Genomic DNA, 19313 nt, shown 5'->3' with positions numbered 1-19313 from the left:
GGTAGGTGAGTGGACCAAAGGGGTGATGTATACAAGGATTGCTGGATCCCTTTATTGTAAGATGCATGCCTTCTCCTCCCGGAATGGATGTCCCTTGTTTCGACACTCTTTGTTTCCAAGGGGCATAATGGATTCCTCTCATACATAATAGATGCTCTTCGTTTATTTCATAGGGCATAATGGATGTCAAGCACCACAGCTCTAAAGCATCCCTTTATTATGAAATTTTGATCTGGAAGCCCTTGGGGCACCTAACCTCTTGGCTGCCTGTTTTATTTGGTTTCATGCTTCACACTTTACTCTGAATGGGACAGCCAGGACATCCTTCGAGGGTTGGCTTTCGATACGAGGAAAGCCAGACGCTGACAAGACATTCTGTGTTGGTGCATGGGTTTGTACACAAATACTGGGATTGAATCATAGAATTCTAGAGTGGGAAGGGACCCTGTAGCGTTCTCTAGTCCCACCACCTACAATGCAGGAATCTCAGCTAAAGCATCCATGGCAGATGCCATCTAGCCTCTGCTTGAAAACTTCCAAGGAAGGGTTTGACCATGTGGGAAGGAAATAGGCTACACTGGTAAGCCAAATAATAATAACATTATAATAATTTATTATTTATACCCCGCACATCTGGCTGAGTTTCTCCAGCCACTCTGGGCGGCTCCCAATCGAGTGTTAAAAACAATACAGCATTATATATTAAAAACTTCCCTAAAGAGGGCTGCCTTCAGATGTCTTTTAAAGATAAGATAGCTGATTATTTCCTTCACATCTGAAGGGAGGGCGTTTCACAGGGCAGGTGCCACCACCGAGAAGGCCCTCTATCTGGTTCCCTGTAACCTCACTTCTCGCAATGAGGGAACCACCAGAAGGCCCTCGGTGCTGGACCTCAGTGTCCGGGCTGAACAATGGGGGTGGAGACGCTCCTTCAGGTATACAGGACCAAGGCCGTTTAGGGCTTTAAAGGTCAGCACCAACACTTTGAATTGTGCTCGGAAACGTACTGGGAGCCAATGCAGATCTCTCAGGACTGGTGTTATGTGGTCCCGGCGGCCATTCCCAGTCACCAGCCTAGCTACCACATTCTGGATTAATTGCAGTTTCCGGGTCACCTTCAAAGTTAGCCCCATGTAGAGCGCATTGCAGTAGTCCAAGTGGGAGATAACTAGTGCATGCACCACTCTGGCGAGACACTCTGCAGGCAGGGAGGGTCTTAGCCTGCATACCAGGTGGAGCTGGTAGACAGCCGCCCTAATGAAAGCCAAACCCTAATGAAACAGTGTCCATCCAATTCCTTAAGATCCTTCTTTAAAAGAGCCCATGAAACTATGTTGGCAGTTTCCCAGATTCTTTAGTCTGCCACCCCCCAAATCTTCTTATGCACAGTTAAGGGATTAAGATCACACTTTTCCCCACCAGTACGCATGCATGTCTCACCAGGCATCCGCATGTGGGCACAGCATTTTAGAAGAGGGCATCTGCATGCAACATCTAACATTTTTTTTACTTATGCATTTGACTGATCATCCGCCCAGTGACGAGAGTCCTCCGGGCGATCGAGAAAGCAGAAACAAATTAAGAGTCGCAGTCGAAGTAAGGCAAGCATTTAAGAAGCAGCAAATGAAAAGGCTATAAAATCAAAACAAATTCCTTTGGAGCAGAGATCATCAAGAGATTAAAAGATTGCTGCAATGGTCAGCTGGAATAGAGAGGCGAAAAGATAAACATTTCACAAAGCTGAACGGCTGTGCCAAAACCAGAGTTTAATGTACAGCCGACCTTGGAATGCAAGCAAGAATTACCGCCGAGAAGAATCACTGTTTTGTCTGTGAAAGGTCTGGGGGATCTGTATTTTGGTCATGTTCAGTTACGGTGCAGTATCACAGGACTCTGTATGAGACAGGGCTTCTGCAAAGGCTGAAGTTCGACAGGTGCAACGACTTCAATCTCAGCTTTGCATCGCTGGGGGGGAAATAATAGCTAACGGGCATCCCCTTTGGAGGGGAAAAAGTCTCTGACCTGAATGAAATGTGGAGCCTCTGGAGACAAGTGGAGGTTTGTGTGCAGCCAGCGAAGTATGCCTACAAACAGCCAGTTCTTTAATCTCAGCATGTGAAAGTTGAAAGAGAGAAAGATCAGTTTTACAGAGCAGAAATGCCGGCTCTCGTTGACACGGTATACGCAGCGGAGAGAGGTCAAAACGCAAAATTCAGATTTTCAGTAATGCGGCCGTCTCTCAGTCATGCTGAACAAACTCCTCATTGTGTGCACATAACAAATGGACTTTTCTTCCATATTGGGCTGCAAGGCTCCTTTTTTGTCTTCCTTTCTTCCCCCCTTTCCAGAGCAAACTTATTTGTTGTCAACAGAGCCAGAGGGAGGACAAAAAAAACAAAAAACCAACCTATCGCTTTCCCTCTGTTTGCATTCCCATGTGTCTCCTTTATGTTAACCCCGGCCATTGATAAAGTGCAGGATCTTGTTCCAGACCCTTATCTGGCTCCTGTTTGGCTTTGCTGTCTCCCTGTGCCCCACCCCCGGTGTGCTCTCCACCGAAACAACTCAGCTGTCCGTCACTCCCTGTGACCTTGCACTGGGAGCCATTCTGTCCCTTCCCAGTGCCGGAAACTGACTTCTCCCCTCTCATCAGCTCAGCGTGCACAGAGCCTAGACTTTTGGCCCCGGGCTCCGTCACCGCCACATTGGTATCGACACTGACAGCCGAGAGAACGTCTAGGCAGCAGCTTCCTGGGCTTGGGCTGCGATATTATCAAGGCCATCAGCTTGAGTAAGCTGTAACCACGGAGTCCCGTTACAATCTTCCATCCCCGGCCCGTATTACGACACCGGGTCAGTCCCTTTGTGGCAGGCCTTGTAAGAAAGCACTGTCCTTGATAGGAGGGTGATAAATGAAGCCGATACTTCCTGCCGTACTTTGCATGGCACATATAAAATTACCAGCTGGGTGGAAGACGCTTTGCGATACAGTTGCCGTCAGGAAAACCAGGCAAGACTGGGACTAAAGAACAGGCTTGCAATGACCTTTGCTCTTGGGGAACAGCTGTAGCTCATTGGCACTGATCCTGGCTTTCATGTAGAAGGTTTGATCCCCAGTATCTCCTGGTAGGAATGGGAGTGTCTCCCACCTGAAATGTTGGAGAAACTCCTCTGTTGATATTTCTACATTGCAGGGATTTGGACTAAATGACCCTTGGAATTCTATGACTCTGTGGGGTGGGTTGTGTTTTTTTTTGGCATAATTTTAATTTTCAGGGTTTATAATGAAAATCCTGCTGTTGCCTTTTTAACATTCTAAATCTGAGATAGTCAACATGGTGCCATTCAGACATTGTTTGACTACAACTCCCATGAGCCCCACCACCAAGGCCAATGCTCAGGGATTATGGGGGTTGTAGTCCAGCAAAATCCGGAGGGCACTTTGTGTGGAACAAAGGCTCTAAAGCTGTTTTCTTCTCGTTCCACTTGCTTTGCTTGTATGGCAGTCAACTAACCAGGCCGAACACTTTTGGATGCTTATATGGCTGCTATCATTGTGGTATTTTATACACCATACGCTTGTAACAAAGCTGAAACAGACCAGTCCATGTATTACCCATTTGTTGCATCAGTTATCTCCTGCGGCTTTACTCAAGAGGACCGCACATGTCCGAAGGGATTGGCAAGTCTTCACAAACGTTCCCATATTGCTCTGGAGGAAAACCACAGCCTCACCGTCAGTTTTGTAAAAAGATAAATAATAATAAATAATAATAATAATAATAATAATAATAATAATAATAATAATAATAATAATTTATTATTTGTATCCCGCCCATCTGGCTGGGTTTCCCCAGCCACTCTGGGCGGCTTCCACAGAGACCAAAAATACACTAAAATGTCACACATTAAAAACTTCCCTAAACAGGGCTGCCTTAAGATGTCTTCTGAATGTCAGGTAGTTGTTTATCTCTTTGACATCTGAAGGGAGGCCGTTCCACAGGGCGGGCACCACTACCAAGAAGGTCTGGTTCCCTGTAACCTCAATTCTCGCAATGAGGGAACCGCCAGAAGGCCCTTGGGGCTGGACCTCAGTGTCTGGGCTGAACAATGGGGGTGGAGACGCTCCTTCAGGTATACAGGACCGAGGCCGTTTAGGGCTTTAAAAGTCAACACCAACACTTTGAATTGTGCTCAAAAACGTACTGGGAGCCAATGCAGATCTCTCAGGAGCGGTGTTATGTGGCCCCGGCGGCCACTCCCAGTCACCAGTCTAGCTGCCGCATTCTGGATTAATTGCAGTTTCCGGGTCACCTTCAAAGGTAGCCCCACGTAGAGTGCATTGCAGTAGTCCAAGCGGGAGATAACTAGAGCATGCACCACTCTGGCAAGACAGTCCGCAGGCAGATAGGGTCTCAGCCTGCGTACCAGATGGAGCTGGTAGACAACCGCCCTGGACACAGAATTAACCTGCGCCTCCATGGACAGCTGTGAGTCCAAAATGACTCCCAGGCTGCACACCTAGTCCTTCAGGGGCACAGTTACCCCATCCAGGGCCAGGGAGTCCCCCATACCCGCCCGCCCCCTGTCCCCCCAAAAAGTACTTCAGTCTTGTGGCCTAGGGAAAAGGGGAGTGGCTATATAGTAGGTGGCCTGGCGGGAGCATCCTAAATGTTATATAAGGAGACCTGGAAGGGCTCTGGGGCCTGGGCTTCACCATCTCTGTCTCAGCCTCCCTTCGCTCTGCTTCCCCCTATGTCAGATAACGGAACTAGGAGAGGAAGTGAGGACCAGTGTGAATTTTGCTCATGTTCTGCGGTTACAGAACCCTACGAGACGCCATTGCAATGATTTCTCACGGCATTGCCTGACAACTCCAGAGAGGGAAACACTAAACTCGCTACCGGAGCGACGGCCCTCCGCTTTTGATTTTTAAACGCAAGTTGTCTGCTTTTTCGGAGCCGGCCGGTGCAATGATTTCCCTGTGCGATGTAATCTGGTTTATAGATCTGTATAAGGGTTTTTATGGCAGCACTTGATTATGCAGTGTCCCAAATGATTTATCAAAGGAGCTGATGTAAAAGGCCAGCAAGAAATGCCGGAGAAATTAACTACTTAATTCTTTCTGGGAAGTAAGCAAACAGCTGGAGTCTCGGGAAACTCGGGACCCCAGTCTGGGAGCAGGAAGCAACTTCTCGCTTCCCTCTCCCAAGTGACGTTCCTTTGTGTTCAGTAAAAATGTTTAACTCAGCATGGACAGAAGGCAGGTGAAAAGATTACAAGGGGGAGACAAAGTGTATGTCAGCATCCCTTAATTAAGAGCTGAGGAACCTTTTTCTTCAAAGACCGCAGGGCATTCTCTGTGGTGGCCCCTAAATTGTGGAACTTGCTCCCCACAGAGGCACATCTCGCACCGTCATTGCACAGCTTAGGCACTCGAAGTGTATATTTTTAGGACTTGCCTTCTTTTTGTGACTGTAAATTGTTTTAAACTCTTCTTAATACTATGTTTTGATGTTGTAACTTGCCCTGGAATGTTAGGGTGAAGGGCAGGGAAGTAATAACAATAATTGTCAAGTTGAGGGTACACCTAAAATTCTAACCTGGTTGACCCAACTTGTAATCCAGGTAATACAGTGGTACCTCGGGTTAAGTACTTAATTCATTCCGGAGTTCCGTTCTTAACCTGAGACTGTTCTTAACCTGAAGCACCACTTTAGCTAATGGGGCCTTCCGCTGCTGCCGTGCCGCCGGAGCACAATTTCTGTTCTTATCCTGAAGCAAAGTTCTTAATCTGAAGCACTATTTCTGGGTTAGCGGAGTCTGTAACCTGAAGCGTATGCAATCTGAAGCGTATGTAACCCAAGGTACCACTGTAATGGATAATGGTAATAAATTTTAGTGTGTTTCTGTAGTGCAATTCAGAACAGGAAAATGGCTCATCTTCTTCAAAAACTTCATTGTACTCCAGTACATCAAGGGCATTACACTTTCTAAATTTGGGGAAATATTTCTTTATCATGGTTTCCACTACTCCACCTCTCCCCCCCCCCCAAAAAAAATACCCTCTGGTGGCTGCTGTCATATGCTCCCAGGTTGTCTTCCAGTATAATGAAATATTAACTTAATACGTTTTTCTTTTCTACAACTGGGATATATGTAGAAATATCGATTCAGACCAGGCGAGACAGTATGTCGTTCGTATAATATAGTATTTCATGAGGATGACATGAGGGTAAGTGCACAGGAAAGCGAAGTATTTATGGCCATGCATGGAATATAAAGATGGATTTGTACATTTGTTAGTGCAAAACCAATGCCTCCTGCATTGCTTTTCTGAGCGTATTAGTCACTAATCCCTTTCCCAGTGAATCTTCTTGTAGAAAAGAAAGAGAAATGGTTCTCTGGGCCATTGATTTTCCTGTAACCCAACCTTTTGCAGGAGCTTTTAGAATTTGCTATATTGATACTACTGCATCTTAAGCTAAGAACATTCCCCCCCCCCCAAAAAAAAAACTGTGGCCCATTTGGGCTGCTGCTGGATCAGGCCAGTGGTCCCTCTGGGCCAACATCCTGTCCTCACAGTGGACAACTGAGTGCCTACAGAAAGCCCACAAGATGAATCTGAATGTGACCGCGCTCTGCCCCTTGTCATTCCCAACAATGAGTTTGAGAAGATAGGCGGAGCATTGCCATAACGGCCAGTAGTCATTGTTAGCCTTTGCCCTCCATGAATTTGCCTAATCCCCTTTGGAAGCCATCCAAGTTGATGCCCATCTGCTGTCCCTTGCGGGAGCTAATTCAGTAATTTATGAGGGTGGCACTGTGGTCTAAACCACTGAGCCTAGGGCTTGTTGATCAGAAGGGTGGCGGTTCGAATCCCCGTGACGGGGTGAGCTCCCGTTGCTCGGTCCCTGCTCCTCCCAAACCCAGCAGTTCAAAAGCACATCAAAGTACAAGTAGATAAGTAGGTACCGCTCCGGCGGAAAGGTAAACAGCATTTCCGTGCACTGCTCTGGTTCGTCAGAAGCGGCTTAGTCATGCTGGCCACATGACCCGGAAGCTGTACGCCGGCTCCCTCGGCCACTAAAGTGAGATTAGCGCCGCAACTCCAGAGTCATTCATGACTGGACCTAACGTTCAGGGGTCCCTTTACCTTTACCTTTATGCACTGGTTGTAGAGGGCCTGTCTTTTACATGTTCAACATTTAGCTACATTGGATGGCCCGAAGTTCTGGTAGTAAAACAGGGGGAGAAAAGATTTACCCGCTTTCTCTATCCCATGCATTATGGCATACAACTGTATTGTGTCCCCAAATTACATTCCTAGCTTCAAAACCAGGTTTGAGTGTTAGGAGAACTCACTCCCTGCTCTTCCCTTGGACCCAGAGACCCTGACTCATTCCAAACCAGAGATACCCCTTGCATCCAAATCAAGGAATACTGGTCCAATATCAGTTAACTAACTAAGGGAACAACTCGGGTTTCAATTTGAGTTCGCAGAGCTGAAGAAGTGGCACAGTCAAGCAAGTGCAACAATTTCCTCTCTCAAATTGAACAAATCGAAGCCTGATTTCTGTGTAGCACAGCCTAGCAATTAAGTTTGTCACCTTCGTTCCCTCTGTAATAAGTGCCACATTTGTAGGGAGAGTTGGTCTCCCGCGCCAAAGGATGTTACAAAAAATAGGAAGATGCCTTTGATTTCCATTTTTGTAGGTTTAAATTGTGTTACATGGGGTAAATCGGCTGTAGGACTGCTTCCAGGAACCAGCCAAAAAATGCATGCAGAAGTAGGGATTTTGCGCAAGCAGTACAATCATGCAAGATCACTGGATTCTGCTGGTGGTCATTTCCTTTCCTGGTGTTGCTTCTGAAGTCGCCCATATAGTTCTTGGCGTTTTGGGGGTGGGTGTTGTTGTTTTTGTTTAGTCGTTTAGTCATGTCCGACTCTTCGTGCCCCCATGGACCAGAGCACGCCAGGCACTCCTGTCTTCCGCTGCCTCCCGCAGTTTGGTCAAACTCATGCTGGTAGCTTCAAGAACACTGTCCAACCATCTCGTCCTCTGTCGTCCCCTTCTCCTTGTGCCCTCCATCATTCCCAGCATCAGGGTCTTTTCCAGGGAGTCTTCTTTTCTCATGAGGTGGCCAAAGCCTCAGCTTCAGGATCTGTCCTTCCAGTGAGCACTCAGGGCTGATTTCCTTCAGAATGGAGAGGTTTGATCTTCTTGCAGTCCATGGGACTCTCAAGAGTCTCCTCCAGCACCATAATTCAAAAGCATCCATTCTTCGGCGATCAGCCTTCTTTATGGTTTTGGGGCGGGTAGATGAGAGCAAAGCTGTGGTCCAAGCAAACTTGTCAGCACTGCCTTGCAGACATGCTGCAGTTTGTTCCTGTGCTTCCAATTAAGGGAAGCAAATGGCAATATTCAAATAGAGGGGAAGGGAAATGCTAGGCAACCTTTTCCCTATGATCAGATGACAGCAGCGTTTTGTTTTCTGTTTTTTAAAACGGGGGATTTGCCTGATTAGCTAGCTCTTTAAACCCAGAGCAGAAGCACTTGCAGTGGCGGGTCGGGCATCACAACTTATTTATTTTTATTTTTTTAAAAAATGGGGCAAAGCAACATGCAATTTCTCACAGCCGGAGATTTGGTTCAAAGGTTGTTTACACACCCTTCAATCCAAACGGGAAAGACCTTTTTTATTTTATCATCTCTGGTTCGGAAACAGGCGTGTTGTTGCAGCCGCCTCCAGCACAAAAGCCACGTTGCAGACCTGAAACAACCAGCAGCGCCTCATTAATATTAAAGCCAGGAGATGATCGTTAGTTTGTTTGTTTTGTATCGCCTACTGGGAGGTGGGTTGAAAATTTGCGGCATTTCCCCGTCTTACAGCAATTTTGAAGTAGCCTTCCTTAGCCAGGGGCTGCTCCCTGAATGGACCTCATCTGCCAGCAGCCCTGGCTAGCATGCCCAATGGTCAGGGACAATGGGAGTTGGAGCCCAGCAATGCAGGGAGAGTGTGGGCCTGGAGAAGATTATCTCGAGTTGCAACACTCTTTGAAGTGTGTGATGAAGAGCCCTGGTAGATCAGGCTATTGACCTGTCTAGCCCAGTGTCCTGTTCTCACAGTGGCTAACCAGGTGCCCATGGCAAGTCTACAAGCAGGAACTGAATGCAGTTTCTTGCAACTGGTATTTTAGACACAAAACTGCCCTTGAGATGGATGCAGTGAAAACCCTTGGTTAGGGAATATCAAAGCATGGCATGGGGATGAGGGACCAACTCCCTTCTCTTGCGGGGGCCCAATTAGTGCCATTGCCTTCCGTTAAGAGTTTGGGTGTAATCCTTGATGCCTCCCTTTCCATGGAGGCGCAAGTTACAGCAACAGCCAAGGCGACATTTTTCCACCTTCGCCGCATCAAGCAGCTGGTCCCTTACCTTTCCCGCCCCGACCTGGCCACAGTGATCCATGTGACAGTCACCTCCAGGCTTGACTACTGTAATTCGCTCTACGCGGGGCTGCCCTTGAAGCTGTCCCAGAAACTCCAGCGGGTGCAGAATGCTGCAGCGAGGCTCCTCACGGGGTCCCTGCCATGGGAGCATATTCACCCAGTGCTTTTCAAGCTACACTGGCTCCCGGTGGAGTACAGGGTCAGATTTAAGGTGCTGGTTTTGACCTTTAAAGCCCTTCATGGCCTAGCACCCTCCTACGTATGGGACCGCCTCTCCTGGTATGCCCCACGGAGAACCTTAAGGTCCATAAATAGCAACACCCTAGAGGTCCCAGGCCCTAAGGAAGTCAGATTAGCCTCAACCAGAGCCAGGGCCTTTTTAGCACTGGCTCCGGCCTGGTGGAACGCTCTGCCTCATGAGACCAGGGCCCTGCAGGATCTGATTTCTTTCCACAGGGCCTGTAAGACAGAGTTGTTCCACCTGGCCTTTGGCTTAGAATCAGTTTGATTCCCTCCCCCTCTTTCTTTTTCCTTTCTCCTCCTGTGAAGAGGCTGCATCCTAATGTTTTAATGCTGTATTTTAATCTTGTTTTTTAAATTGTATTTTAATCAACTTGTTTTTATTATTGGTTGCTAGCTGCCCTGAGCCCAGTCTTGGTTGGGGTGGGCAGGGTATAAATAGAATTTATTATTTATTATTATTATTTCAAACATTTCGGAAGTCAAACGGACTTCTGGAACGAATTCCGTTTGACTTCTAAGGTACGACTGTATGTTTATTGGGAAATTATTTGATTTGTATGTCAGTAAAAGTGTTACAACTTAAAAATAAAAATTATTTATAGAGATACAGCTCTCCATTCAGAACAATAACAACAACAACAACAATAATAATAATAATAATGGAAGCATATATAAAACACATATGAAACCATAATAAAACATCAAGCATTAAAAACTTCCCAATACAAGGCTGCCTTCAGATATCTTCTAAAAGTTGTGTGGTTCTTTATCTCCTTGGCTTCTGATGGGAGGGCTTTCCACACGGAGGGCGCCACCACCAAGAAGGCCCTCTGCCTCCATCTTTATTCCTGCTGGGCAAAAGGCGTTATCACAGTTCAGGGATGCATTGTACCCACACAAAAGTGTTTGAGGAGGAAGCAGTTCAGGGCCATTGAGGGGCACAACCTGGGGAGGGGTGCGTGGCCTGGGAAAGGGCATGGTGCGGGAAATGTCCCAAGGGCCATAGAGAGAGTGTGGCATTTGTCTACTTTTTCCCTTCCCTGGTCTTTGCTGCAACCAAGCAAGACTCTGAGGCCCAGACGAACATATAGTCCTCAAGAAGTCTGCAGTCTCATTCCCTGGCAAAGCAGTTCCCTTCTCCAAGGCCTGGAGCCTGCAACACAGTCCTTACTCACAGCTGCTTGTCTTCTCTGGTTTAGGGCGATGTCACGGGTGCTACATAACCATGCGATGACTCACAGCGTTGGCTACGTGGTGACTCACAAAAGCTGCCGTCCTATATCCACTTAAACCTGTAAGTAAGCCTCAGATGAGCTCAGAGGGGACTTATCTCTGAGTAGGGTTGTGCCGTGAGACAACTGATGGGGATGGCAATGGAAATGTGCAGAAGTGTTCCTGCCTCTCTCTATAGCCATTGATAACCTTAAATCCATCCCCCTTAATCCTCCACACCAGAGAACCCAGATAAACCCAGGGTTGCAATAACACATTGATTTGACTGCAGACACGCAGCACTGTGAACTGTTGAGCATGTGCTAACTACGTATTCCATGTGGCTGGATATTATCACATATTTCTTTATACCCTGTCTTTTTCTCTGACAGGGACTCAAGGTGAAACAGTTAAAAACATGGGGGTGAGGGGGACAATAACTAAAAAAATAACGAAGTGCTTGTATTCTAGGCCCTAAGAGATCCCAGTGCATTGTCTACCCAGCATGCACTGTTGATCCTGAGCATTGTTTGCTGTTTCCTGCGCACCTTGCCTGCTTCCTATCTCATCCCCTCATTGCTACCCTGGAATCCTAGAATCCTCAACTCATAGAGTTGGGATCCTGAGGGTTATCTAGTCCAACCCCCTGCAAAGCAGGAGTCTGCAGTGCAGGACCCTGAGATAAAGAGTCTCATACATCGCAAGCATGTAGGTATCTGAAGCATGTAGGTATCTGAAGCATGTAGGTATCTCAGTGTGCATGCACACGAACGCTCATACCAAGAACTAACTTAGTTGGTCCTTAAGGTGCTACTGGAAGGAATTTTTTTATTTTGTTTTGACTATGGCAGACCAACACGGCTACCTATCTGTAACTGGAAGCATGAAGTGTAACCTTTCTTCTTTGACGATCACTCTTAGCCGAGTAAGATGGTCTTCCATGAACACGGTCTTAGCAGTGAGTACGTAAGTGACTGTGGAGGCCAGTTCTAGATCCACACGCCCTTCCACAGTGGGGACATAGGTTTCTGGGTGGGAGTTGATCATGGTGAGGGCTTCCCAAGCGTGCCTTCCTCTTAGCGCATTTCTCCCTTGCGTCTTGAGTTCGAGCATCTTCAAAGCCCATGACAACTTTGGTAAAGTCTGTTCTTCAATTGAAGCGCTCGCAGGCCAGTGTTTCCCAGTTGTTGGTGTTTATACTCCTTTTTTTTTACATTTGCCTTGAGAGAGTCTTTAAACCTCTTTTGTTGACCACCAGTATTACGCTTTCCATTATTAAGTTCAGAATATAGTTGCTTTGGAAGACAATAATCCGGCATTCAAACAACATGACCAGTTCATCGAAGTTGATGTTGAAGAACCATTGCTTGTCATCTTTGCTTCTTCCGGTACACTGGCATTAGTTCACCTGTATTCCCAAATGATATGCATTTTTTTTAATGGAATCTTTCGAGGAGTTGTAGATGCCGTTTATAAGTGGTACAAGCATACAGTAAGGTTGGTAATACAATAGCTTTGTAAACAGGCATTTTGGTTTCCCTGAGAATGTCCCAGTCCTCAAACACTATGCACTTCAAGCGGGAGAAAGCTGCACTGACAGAGCTTAGGCAATACTGGATTTCATCATCAATGTTGGCCCTTGTGGAAAGATAGCTGCCCAGATAGGAGAAGTGATCAACACATTCCAATGTTAAGTTGGATTTGTGGCACTGCAAAGGGGTTTTTTTTGTGCTTGTTGGTGCAGCACTTTGGTTTTTTCGATGTTGAGCAATAGGCCAAGCTTTTTGTAAGCTTCTGCAAAGCTATTTAGGATGGTTTGGAGGTCATCCTCTGAGTGTGTACACACTACGTTGTCATCAGCATACTGAAGCTCTATGACAGAAGTTATGGTAACCTTATTCTTTGCTTTCAGCCTTCTCAATTTAAAGACCTTTCCATCTCTTGGATATATGGTTTCTACCCCAGTGGAGAGTTTCCTTCCTTTCAACAATGTATAGGATCAGGGAAATGAAAATAATGAATGGAGTTGGGGCATAACGCAACCCTGTTTAACACCTGATCCCACTGCGAATGGTTCACTTTAAGAGCCATTGTTATCTGTGATTGTTGCTGTCATATTATCATTGAGGAGCTGAAGGATACTCACAAATTTTTCTGGGTAGTTCAATTCTGCCCACTTTGAAGGTTTTGGCAGGTATCCCATCAGGTCTGCTGGCTTTGTTGTTTTTCATTTAGTTAATAGCTGTACACAACTCTCCTGCTGCTAGCTCATTTCTAATTTGTTTTTGTAGAATTTGTGAGAGGACCTCAGCAGCTACGGGGGAGTTGTGGTTAAGGAGATGCTGGTAATGTCCCAGTGCAATGCAATAGTTTCTTTATCTTTTAGAAGTGTGGGACCGTCTGTTGAGCATAGGGGACATATTTCATGAATTATTGGTCCATAGATGGTCTTTGTGGCTTTAAAGAAACTCTGTGCCTTAGTGTTGGCATAGGGTTTTTTCTTAGTTTCTATCTTTTTGCCAGATCCAAAAAGCATTCCTTTTCTTGTCAATGGTGTGTTCAATCTCACTATAATTTTCATCAAACTGGTCCTGCTGTTTCTTGGTTTGGTATCCAATAGTTTGTTCACAGGCTGCATTAATGCATGTCTTTAGCTTGGTCCAGGATTCCTCAATGTTATCAGCGAACTCCGAAAGCAGACAGTCCTTAAGAGTCGTTTGGAAGCAATCTGACTTAATAGGATCTTGAAGGGCTTGAGTGTTTATTTTGTGCCATGGTTTCCTTCCTTGAAGCCTGCATTGAGGTATAATTTTGATAGGCATTGTGGGACGTATTAATCATGAAGGTCTGTCAGCATTTTCACATTCATGTGTCCTAATAAGCACATTTTTTGAATGCAGTTCTAACATTAACATTTTTGCACTCATGTTCCCCTAATATTTTGCATTTCATTTTCACTAAAGCATGCATAGTAGATGCCTTTGTTCCTGACAGAAGGATTTTTGTAAATATTGTCTTGGTTGGAGACCTGCACTGCAAAATCCAGAGAAGGGGGAAATTTTGAAGCGTGGCTGTTCTTCAGTTTGCATCTTGCTTCAGGAAGTGTGAATTAGGTAGTTTCTCATTAAAATCCAAACAAATTAGAATTTCTGCCCAGTGGTTCAGTATCTTTTTATTCTGTCAGGCTTTTATTTTGTGGGGTACACATACAATATTTTTTATGGTTTTTAAGCTGCTGGCCCGGTCCCCTTTATTGCCACTGTTTTCATGGAATTAGAATTTTTATGTGTTGTAAACTGCCTTGAGTGGTTTATTTATACCAGAAGGGTGAGATATGCTAAGTCAATAAATAAATAAAAGTCTGAAATGGATTAGGCGACTCTGCTTCAGAGGGAATTGGGTTAGCATTAACCCAATTAAAGTTGGCGACCCCACAGTTGCAATAGTGTCAGGAGAGAGGCTAGTAAATGGTTTTTAGGAAAGTAATATCTAACACAAAATTAAACACCCAACATCGATGCTGATTAGAGATGGGTGAATCTGTCACTTCTGGTTTTTCTCAGTTTCTCCTTCCAATCTTAAGCTCAGTTCTCTACTTTCCACATCAGTTTGTGATTATATATGTTTTGAAATCATCAAGAAATTTCACCAGTGTTTTAAAATGCAACTTTGGTTAATTTGTAAACTGCTTTGAGGTGGTTCCCCCCCCCCCCTGCAGTCAGGCAGTGTATATATTTTAAGAAGCAAACAAATACACTTTTTTTTGCAAAGCATATTTTCCTAATACAATGCATGTCATTTTAACAATTATGTGCTTTTTGGTGCACTCTTCAATCTAGTCTACGCATTCCCGTACACACTGCTTGGCTTGAGAAATTTACTGCAAGATCCGGAGGAGCACAAATTTCAAATGTTGGCTGTGTTTCAGTTTGTGCATTGTTTCAGAAAGTGCAAATTAGGTTAGGTTCACCGCTAAATGCGAAATGAGTTGAATTCTGCCTCTCCCCGCCGGTCTGTAGTGCTGATCATAGATAATAAAATGGTAGAGTTGGAAGGGAATCTTTTGCCCAACATGGGGCGTGAACCCACAGCCTTCAGATTAAGTGTCTCATGCTCTACGAACTGAGCTATCAGGTGCTGTGATACTCAGTAGGGTTGGGTGATATCTGGTTCTCAACATTGTGATATATCACCAACTAAACATTGTGATATACTGATACAGTGGTACCTCGGATTAAGTACTTAATTCATTCCGGAGGTCTGTTCTTAACCTGAAACTGTTCTTAACCTGAAGCACCACTTTAGCTAATGGGGCCTCCTGCTGCCACTGCACCACCAGAGCAGAGATTTCTGTTCTCATCCTGAAGCAAAGTTCTTAACCCGAGGTACTATTTCTGAATAAGTGGAGTCTGTAACCTGAAGCGTCTGTAACCTGAAGCGTATGTAACCTGAGGTACCACTATATATCAAAAGGAGCTATGTTGGGTGCCTTCACAGTTTTCCCCACATTGTGATTTTTGCATAGCACTCTCTCTCACACACACCAGGATTTGCGATGTATTGCCAGGTCAAAAATTATGAAACCGATATCACAATATGGACTTCAAACCGGTTTTGAACGATATATCAATATATTGCCCAGCTGTAATACTCAACCATGTTAGAGGTTAGCTGGAGGCGATTACATGGGAGAGGAAATTCTCCACAGAGAATTTCTGATCTTTTAACCATTGTTAATACCACGTGGGTGGCGCTGTGGTCTAAACCACTGAGCCTCCTGGGTTTTCTGATTGGAAGGTTGGTGGTTCGAATCCCCGTGATAGAGTGAGCTCCCACTGCTCTGTCCCTGCTCCTGCCAACCTAGTAGTTCGAAAGCACACCAGTGCAAGTAGATAAATAGGTACCACTGCAGTGGGAAGCTAAACAGCGTTTCCGTGCACTCTGGCACTTGTCACGGTCCTCCGTGCACCAGAAGCAGTTTGGTCCTGCTGGCCACATGACCCGGAAAGCTGTCTGTAGACAAACACTGGCTCCCTCGGCCTGAAAGCGAGATGAGTGCAGCAACCCCATAGTCGCCTTTGACTGGACTTAGCCATCCAGGGGTCCTTTACCTTTTACCTTACTATGACATCCTCCCCAGATCTCCAAAAGTAAAGGCAGGTGTGTATGGAATGACTCGAAATTGCACAAGCTCCAAGACAGCCTCAACATTTACCATTGCTCCTCGATGTCTTAATGTGTTGTACATAATCCTTGCCCGTTTTGATTTCCTCATATCCTGTCCTGGAATGAACTGGAGATGCTACGATGACAAGGACTGTGGGTTCTTGCAGTGTTCCTGCGTTTATCTCCTGACATATGGGAGGGAGCACGGTTTTGACCCCCAAGCCCACACATTGGGAGCACGGAAGTAAACAAGCTAGCTCTGAAGGGTGAGAGCATTAATTGGAACACACGCATAGCAGCTGGCAAGCAGTCGAAAACCTTCACAAATGGGAGGTCCCTGCCTCACCAACCACCGAAGAGACCATTGCTCATACGGGGTGAGAAGAGGAAGCTGAAAAAGAGGGGGCAGAACTCTGGCACGTTTTGGCAGGTCGATGAAAACGACTCCCATTGTGGGAGGAAAAAAGGAAGAAAAGAAGGACCTCCGGAGATGAGAGTGGAGGCTGATCATTAGATCCTTGTCTAAGAAGGAATCCTCTTTTGGCAGCAGAGCAGACAGCAGCTAATAAACAGGCTGGTTGTTATCTTTTGTTCAGCACACTGTGTGCTAGTCCATACGTGGTGGTTAATATCAAGTCCTCATAGCACTGTTTTTTCAACCTCGAGTCGCCATGTGATGTTAAAGTACATCTCCCATCATCCTTGGCTGTTGGCTAAGCTGGCTGGCGATGGTGGGGTGGTTGGAAGCAAAGCCTGACTATGATTGGTGGAGAGCATGTGCAGGATAGTAACCTGAGTCACGTATGGCACCTGCGTTTTCAGAAAGTGTTTCTTTATCATTTATGCCCACCTTGTGAAATAAGGTAAAGGTAAAGGGACCCCTGACCATTAGGTTCCAGTCGTGACTGGGGTTGCGGCGCTCATCTCGCTTTATTGGCTGAGGGAGCCAGCGTACAGCTTCTGGGTCATGTGGCCAGCATGACTAAGCCCTTCTGGCAAACCAGAGCAGCGCACAGAAACACCGTTTACCTTCCCGCCACAGTGGTACCTATTTATCTACTTGCACTTTGATGTGCTTTCGAACTGCTAGGTTGGCAGGAGCAGGGACCAAGCAACGGGAGCTCACCCCATCACGAGGATTCAAACCGCCGACCTTCTGATTCGCAAGTCCTAGGCTCTGTGGTTTAACCCATGGTGCCACCCGCGTCCCTTTTACCTTGTGAAATAATTACAGTACAAATTTCCTGTGACATGTCTCAGCTACAGACCTCATGCTTTGCATGCCCAGTCGTTGGCATCTCCAATTTTAAAGCCCACAGGGAGCAGCACTGGGAAAGAGATGCCTGCCTAGATACCACTGTTACTTGAAACAAAAGATACTGGATGAAGTGGACTTACAGTACTGGCTACTGCAATGAGGCAGCTTCATATACAGTGGTACTTCGGGTTAAGTACTTAATTCGTTCTGGAGGTCCGTTCTTAACCTCAAACTGTTCTTAACCTGAAGCACCACTTTAGCTAATGGAGCCTCCCGCTGCTGCTGTGCCACCGGAGCATGATTTCTGTTCTCATCCTGAAGCAAAGTTCTTAACCCGAGGTACTATTTCTGGGTTAGCGGACTCTGTAACCTGAAGTGTATGTAACCTGAAGCGTACATAACCCGAGGTACCATTATATTCATGTGTTGTTGTTCCATGATGTGATATTGGGAAGTTGTGTTGTTGGTCTTGAAAACAGGGAGATCCTGAGTTGAGATGGTTGTTGTTCAGTGCCTTTATAAATGACTTGGTTGAAGGTAATGAGGGGATGCTGATCAAATTTGCAGGGGACACTAAACTGGGAAAGAATCGTCTCCAGACAAACAAGCAGAAATTTATTTGCTTGTTATTCTGAAGATTTATATCCAGCTTTTCATTCCAGTGATTCTAATAGCAGCTTATATGCAACATGTAACAATACATGTTTACAGTATTTAGTGTCAATTGGGGCCACATCTAGGGGTCTTGGTGGACCACAAACGTAACGTGAGTCAACAGTGTGATGCAGCAGCAGCAAAAAAAAGGTAACACTGTTTTAGGCTGCATCAACAGACGTCTAGTGTCCAGATCAAGGAAAATAATAGTCCCACTCTATCCTGCCTTGGTCAGACCACACGTGGAATACGGTGTCCAGTTCTGGGCACCACAGTTTAAGAAGGATGTTGACAAGCTGGAACATGTGTAGAGGAGGGCAACCAAGATGATTGAGGGTCTGGAAACCAAGCCTGATGAGGAATGGTTGAGGCAATTGGGTATGTTTACACTGGATAAGAAGAGACTGAGACAAGATATGATAGCCATCTTCAAATATCTGAAGGGCTGTCATATGGAGAAGGGAAGATGCTTGTTTTCTCCTGCTGTGGAAGATAGGACTCAAACCAATGGCTCAAGAAAGGAGATTCTGACTAAACATTCAGGAAAACTTTCTGACGGTAAGATCTGTTCGGCAGTGGAACAGACTCCCACAAGAGGGACTCCCCTTCCTTCAACCCCTTCCTTGAGGGGTTTTAAGCAGAGGTTGGATGGCCATCTGTCATAGATGCTGTAGCTGAGATTCCTTCACTGCAGGAGGTTGGCTAGATTATCCGTGATTTCCTTCCAACTCTAAGATTCTGTAGTCAGGTGTCTTGCATCCAGGTGAGCACCTATTCCAGGCTTCCTCAACTCGGCTCTCCAGATGTTTTGAGACTACAGTTCCCATCATCCCTGACCACTGGTCCTGCTAGCTAGGGATCATGGGAGTTGTAGGCCAAAAACATCTGGAGGGCTGAGTTTGAGGAAGCCTGACCTATTCAAAATCCAATAAGGTCATCAGTTCATGAAAGCTTCCTCCATGTGTATATTTATTGCTTCCAGGACTGGGGTGCCAGTTCACATTGTTGTTTGCTAGTAGCAATGTGCTTCCTGGAGTCTGTGGAATCCCCTGTAGCCAGTGGCTTGTATCCAAAGTAATACTATGAGAGTGTTCTGTCCATGGAAGTATTTCTGGCTGTGCAATGGAACAATCTCCTAAATCTGTTTTAGGGGTTTGGGGAGGGCACAGGGAGAGGAAACTCCCACTGCACACATGGGAATCACTGCATGATTGGGACCCAGTGTGAATGGGAAGATGTTTATTTTTTTTATTTTTTTATTGAGTTTCAGTTAAATCACCAGAAAACCAAAAGAAAAGACAAAACAACAGTTTCAGAAAAAAAGAA

At 45.8% G+C, this 19313-nt stretch overlaps 1 protein-coding gene across 10 annotated transcripts in view; it reads left to right on the top strand.

Annotated features, from left to right (window-relative positions):
- The window catches only part of TENM4 (teneurin transmembrane protein 4), a 649734-nt gene that overhangs the window by 62828 nt on the left and 567593 nt on the right, over positions 1 to 19313 (top strand). For 9 of the 10 annotated variants that reach the window (XM_079973246.1, XM_079973247.1, XM_079973242.1 and 6 more), the window contains exon 2: positions 10897 to 10991. The exons of the other annotated variant lie outside the window; for it this stretch is intronic. The gene's annotated coding sequence lies outside the window, so the exon portion shown is untranslated. The remainder of the gene's footprint in view (positions 1 to 10896; positions 10992 to 19313) is intronic. 10 annotated transcript variants of the gene reach the window in all.

The sequence above is a fragment of the Podarcis cretensis genome (assembly GCF_951804945.1).
Source record: "Podarcis cretensis genome assembly, chromosome: 4".
NCBI classification, from domain to species: Eukaryota; Metazoa; Chordata; class Lepidosauria; order Squamata; family Lacertidae; genus Podarcis; species Podarcis cretensis.
This window is presented reverse-complemented; position numbering and strand designations above follow the sequence as displayed.